This window comes from Pipistrellus kuhlii, unplaced genomic scaffold, assembly GCF_014108245.1.
Source record: "Pipistrellus kuhlii isolate mPipKuh1 unplaced genomic scaffold, mPipKuh1.p scaffold_m20_p_3, whole genome shotgun sequence".
NCBI classification, from domain to species: domain Eukaryota; kingdom Metazoa; phylum Chordata; class Mammalia; order Chiroptera; family Vespertilionidae; genus Pipistrellus; species Pipistrellus kuhlii.
In genome coordinates this window covers 6,792,796-6,798,795 of record NW_023425529.1, presented here as the reverse complement: position 1 = coordinate 6,798,795, position 6,000 = coordinate 6,792,796, and the positions used below count along the sequence as shown (strand labels likewise).

The window sequence follows — 6,000 nt, the reverse complement described above, 5'->3', positions numbered from 1 at the left end:
GGGATTCTGCCACTTTGCTCTTTACTTTTGGTTCAAGTATCTTAAGGCAATTTCTTGGGGGCTGGTGTCACACAGACCACCTAGAGGGGCCTTCTAATTGTATTTACAGTAATTTAATTACAACGGGGAGCGAGAGCTTCAGAAGGCAGGATTTACCCAGATCGACACTCTAGGTGCCGCTGGCAGAGTTTTAATCTGTTAAATCAACAGAGAAGTGGTAAAAATAAAGCCACTCCAGAGTTTGGAAACCACTTCATGGGCTTTTTTTTTTTTTTTGGGGGGGGGGGGGTGTTGGGAGGGTGAAGGAGACATTTTTCTGAGGTCCACGGCTTTCCCACTTTTGTTTATATTACTTTATACTGCATGCGAACATTATATCCATCTGATCACACACAGACTGAGGTGCATTTACAACACCCAAACTCTGTGTGTGTGTTTAATTACATATATCTCTGGGTAGTTAGGGAAGACTTAGTAGCAGTGGGGCTACTGGGGAGGACACCTAGGGAAGGGCATAAGGGGTCAGGGTAGGAGGCAGATTTACTTTTAACTTCATTCCCCTTCTTTTGTATTGCTGTGTGTGGTGTTTTTTTGTTTTGTTTTGTTTTTGTTTTCCTAGTTTTTCAATGAATCCATAAGGAAATTTTGCTGCAACTATTAAGTCACCAAAGTCAGCAACCCCTACGTCTGTCCATTAAGATTGTTTGGCCAACTAAGCTACCTGACCTTGGCAGGTGTCTTTCCCTTTGAGGGCCTCAGCTTTCCTGCCTGTAAAGGGAAGGGATAGACCAGCTACTTCTAAAGGCTCCTTACCCTCTTAAGTGTGAGGCTGACCCCAGCCCAAGAACAGCGCGGGCTGCTACTGCCATCTAGCGGTGCACCCAGGGCCTGCGGGCTCCGCTTTCTGGGGGTATTCTGAAAGAGGTCTGGGGGCTATAGACCAAAACACAAAGACTTCATTGGCTATGTGAACATCCTGCAGCCCCTACGTGCTTTCTGGAGCAGTAGAGAGTATGCATATGTCAACATATCCTGTGATATTTAATAAAATAGTTCTGAGCCTGCTGTCAATGACTGCAATCCAGTGGCTTCAAGGGCCTTTGGGATATGCTCAGGCCGCTCAGTGTAATCGATATTTGCTGGGGACTCACTGTGTGTGCAGGGCACTGTGCAGATGCCTGCATGGTGAAAAGAGGCAGGAATCTGGCATTGTGCAGTTCAGACACTGTATCCTATAAGGACAGACATCACGCAACACCTTAGAGGTGTAGTCCCCATTGTCCTGTGCGTTCCCAGCCGCTAGCACACACTGGCACATTTAACAAACACTGGTTTTCAGTGAATGAACAAAACAATGGACAAGTGACCCGGATTTGAAGTCACATTCCCCTGCGCATGAGGGCATTTTCTCCCTGGAACCTCCGTTCCTAATCTGTAAAGCAGGAACAATAGCATTGCCCCTGACTGTGAGGACCCAGTGACATAATGAAGGGCAATGCCTCTGCCAATGAGAAAATGGGGGGGAGGGGAGGCGAGGAAGGGGAGTCTCCACCTTTTGAGGTTCATCAACCACTTACTTTGCATGAATAAGAAATACATTTTTTATTCCCAAAACTGAGATTTCTATTTGAAACTAGAAAATGTTTTCTGCCACGTAGTCTAAGTTTACTTGACAGGCTAATGGGGTCCTGTGGAAACAACCCAAATTCAGTGTGCCATGCACACAGAGATGGCTCTCCCCAGCCCACTCCTCTGCCCCCGCCTTTTCCTGGCAAATGAAGAGATTGTGCTCTTTGTTTTTACTTCATCTTCAGGTTTCCATATATGTAAATGGAAGGAGGCAAATTAGATAAACTCTAAAGTTGCTTCCTTCCTTTGGAAACAGATTCTAACAATTTGTCCAGCAAGGACGCTATGGCCAGTCCAATGTTGTGAAGAAACTGTGATATGCTGCCACCTGTTGGTGATTCACTATATTATTTTAATTTTTAAGCAAAGCTCAATTTTAGTATTTAAATATTAACTACAACCTGATTAACTACACATATTTCCAGTAGAAGCTCACTATAGTGCCAAGAGAAAGTGGTATTTTCTCTAAAAATAATAATAGCCAAAGCATTTGGCGCTGGATGCTACCTATACTCTCCCACTTCAATCCTCACCATCGCCTTAGGCTGAGGTTCCTTGACTACCACCCCCCTTACAGGTGAGGAAACGGTTAGGCAGCGAGGTAATAAGGTGCCCCAGGGCGCACAGGTGGACAGTAGAAGAGGCAAAACTCAAGCCCAGTCCTTTCTGAGCTCAGGGACAGAATATTAACCCATGTTCCCAACAGGTGAGTTCTACATTGTTGATTTCCTTGCATCTGGTTAGAAAAGTTCTTAACATCTTTGTAGAAATTTTATAAATTACAAAGAAAACAAAAAGAACTTGAAATCCTCTGACTAGGGTGAAATAAATGTTAAAATTTTGTGCATATGTCCAATTTTTTGTTTTTCCTGTTAATCCTCACCCAATGATATTTTTCCATTGCTTTTCAGAGAGAGTGAAAAGGAGGAAGGGAGTGGGAGAGAGATAAACATCAATGTGAGAAACACACATCGATTGGTAGCCTCCTGCGCTAGCCGGACTGGGCACTAGGAATTAAACCCAGGTATGTGCCCTTGACAAGGAATCGAACTCTTGACCCTCTGGTGTGTGGACCAATGCTCTAACCACTGAACCACACCAGCCATTAGCTAAGAAGCAAAGAACCTGAATCATGTTTGAGAATGGAAAAGCATATCTATGGACTTATGTTGAATGAGCAAGGAAGATTTAATTCTGAATCGATGACTGGCAACATCCAGTTTTGCCTCTTAGAAATAATGCAGAAAAATCTTACTAAGTTTATGCTTCTGTGAATAACAGAATGTGCTGTTAACAAGAAAATAGAAAGGAACCCAACTATATGGATGATATAAAAACTCCTTCAGTGAACAGGCGGTGCTATCACCTGACTTCAGCTTGTGAGAGCTTCATCATTTCTGGCTAGTTGCTTTTCTTGTTTTGTTTTTGTTTTTTGTGTGGTTTTTTTTTTTCACCTTACCTGTAATTCAGTGTTTTTCTAATTTTTTCTTCTTTCCTTGTGCGATTCACCTTGCAACAGCAGAATTGATGCACTGCACTCGAACAGTCAAGAACCCTAAAGAAAGTTTAAATCATATATAACTGACAAACTCTGTTACTCTAAAGTCAACATTAAGTCTAATAAAACAAAAAAAAATTCCAACAATATATCTTAGAGATTTTTCCAAATGAGTTTATAGAATTTTCTCACTTTTGTTTGTTTGTTTAAACAAGTGCATAGTATTCCATTGGGTGGGTGGACCACAGTTTGTTAAATCATTTTGATGCTGTAATGAAAATCATGCATTCATCATCTCACCCATTTGCAGATAGATCATTAGGATAAATTCCCAAAGGTGGGATTGCTGAGTCAAGGGTAAAAGTGCTTGCAATTGCGTTAATTGCCAAGTTGCCATTTTGGAAGAGTCACTCATTTGGCATTCCATCAGTACGAGGCAAGACAGTGTATATTTCCATAAGCCTCTCCAAGAGAAGGTGTTGCTAAACAACGGGGCCTCCGCCAATCTGATAGGAGGAAGTATCTCAGGGTAGTTTACATTGGCAGCGCTCTCAGAATGGATGCCGAGTGAGGATCAGCATCTTCTCACACTGAAGAGGCATTTGTCGTCTTCCTTTTTCTCTTTCTTTGGGAGCTCGGTTCTTGTACTTTGCCCATTTTCCCACTGTGTTGTTGTTTCATTTCATCTTAAGTTCTAGCAGCTTTCCATAGTGAGTTGTCTACTACAGGGATTAAATGCAAATATTTTCCCCAGTTTACTATTTGTCCTTCATTATGGTTTCTTTTACTTGAAGAGGTTTTAGATTTCTATTTAGCCAATTTATTACTCTTTTTAAAGGCATTTGAATATTGAATCACAGTTAGAAAGACATTCCCAAATCCAAGGCTATAAAAAAAAATTAAACATGTTTTAATTAAGTACCATTGTAATGGATATCTTTTTTTTTACCCCAAGTAAAAACTTTCAAAAAGCATTTTTACTCCACCAAATGGATATGGCACCTTTATCATACAGAAAATTCTCATACATATTTGGTTCTTCCTCTGAATTTACCATAATGTTCCATTGATCTGTGATCTATTCATGCTCATTGTTTTAATTATTTACTGGTAACCCAGTGCACAAAATTCGTACACATTAACAGGGAATTAATTAGAGGAAATATTTTAATATTGCTATTTGCCCTTTCTCTGCAATAGAAGTGTCAGAGATGAGCCGGGACCGGTTTGGCTCAGTGGATAGAGCGTTGGCCTGCGGACTGAAAGGTCCCAGGTTCGATTCCGGGCAAGGGCATGTACCTTGGTTGCGGGCACATCTCCAGTGGGGGGTGTGCAGGAGGCAGCTGATTGACGATTCTCTCTCATCGATGTTTCTGACTCTCTATCCCTCTCTCTTCCTCTCTGTGAAAAATCAATAAAATATATTTTTTTAAAAATAGAAGTGTCAGAGATTAAAGAAAATTAGTAAAATGTATATATATATATATATATATATTATTGACTTTTTATTTTTTTATTTTTATTTATTTATTTTTATTTTTTTTATATATTTTATTGATTTTGTACAGAGAGGAAGGGAGAGAGATAGAGAGTTAGAAACATCGATGAGAGAGAGTCATCGATCAGCTGCCTCTTGCACACCCCCTACTGGGGATATGCCCGCAACCAAGGTACATGCCCTTGACTGGAATCGAACCCGGGACCTTTCAGTCCCCAAGCCGACGCTCTATCCATTGAGCCAAACCAGTCCCGGCTATTTTAAAAATAGAAGTGTCAGAGATTAAAGAAAATTAGTAAAATGTATATATATATATATTTTATTGGCTTTTTAGTCATAAAAAGATAGAGATAGAGAGCTAGAAATGTCAATGAGAGAGAAACATCGACCAGCTGCCTCTTGCACACCCCCTACCAGGGATGTGCCCGCAACCAATGTACATGCCCTTGACCGGAATCTAACCTGGGACCTTTCAGTCCTCAGACCGATGCTCTACAACTGAGCCAAACCGGTTTAGGCAGAAAATTAGTAAAATGTATATGAAAATCTGCATTCTGTCAGAGTCTGGGGTGCGCCACAGGAACAAGAGTCAAGTCCCCACCCACCCACGTGTGCCTTGAAATCGCATGAGACCCGGCCAGCCCTTCCCCATTGGACTAGATCCAGACCCAGCTGGCCCCAACCCCATCAACCCTGCCAGGTGGGGAATGCAGCTCAGGTCACCTGGCCTGGTGCCTGGAGGAAAGGCACACCTTGAGGTACCCTGGCCCAAGCCAAGGGGTACAGCCTGAGACCCCTGTCAAGCCCCACCAGGCAAGGGAGTGCAGCCTCAAGCCCCTGCCCCTGCCCAGCGCTATGCAGCCTCAGGTCCCTGCTGATTACTCATTAAGGCTTGTTATGGGAACTCCGCCTCTGCTGTGGGTGCAGCCATCTTGTTATGGTGTGACAGTCAATTTGCATATCCCCTCTTTATTAGATAGGATATTTCATAGCATGTTTCATATTTGATAGGACTAGTTTCCTCTCATTGTTTTCTTGGCAACTTTTGCTTGTTTACATTTTCATCTTAACATCATATTCAACTTGCCTAGATTTTTTTTAAGTTGATTTTTTATTGGAATCAAGTTAAATCAATATACGAACAGTTGCAATCATTTTGATGTTCAATTTGTCCTATCTTTGCCAGTGAGAATCACTTTAATTTGGCTTCAAGTTCATCTTAAATTTTAAAAATTGGTTATAAAAAATTTCAAACATACATAAAATTGGAGAAGATAGAAAACAAATCCCCTCAAGTACACATCACCCAGCTCTAACAATTTATCAACCAATGGGGAGATCAACCAATCATCAACACCCACATCCAGTCCCACTA

The 6,000-nt window shown here is 41.6% G+C and overlaps 1 protein-coding gene across 2 annotated transcripts in view; it reads right to left on the bottom strand.

Annotated features, from left to right (window-relative positions):
- Positions 1 to 3,117: 3,117 nt before the first annotated feature.
- The window catches only part of MTERF2 (mitochondrial transcription termination factor 2), a 40,260-nt gene continuing 37,377 nt past the window's right edge, over positions 3,118 to 6,000 (bottom strand). For both annotated transcript variants that reach the window (XR_006742755.1, XR_006742756.1), the window contains one exon: positions 3,118 to 3,184. The gene's annotated coding sequence lies outside the window, so the exon portion shown is untranslated. The remainder of the gene's footprint in view (positions 3,185 to 6,000) is intronic.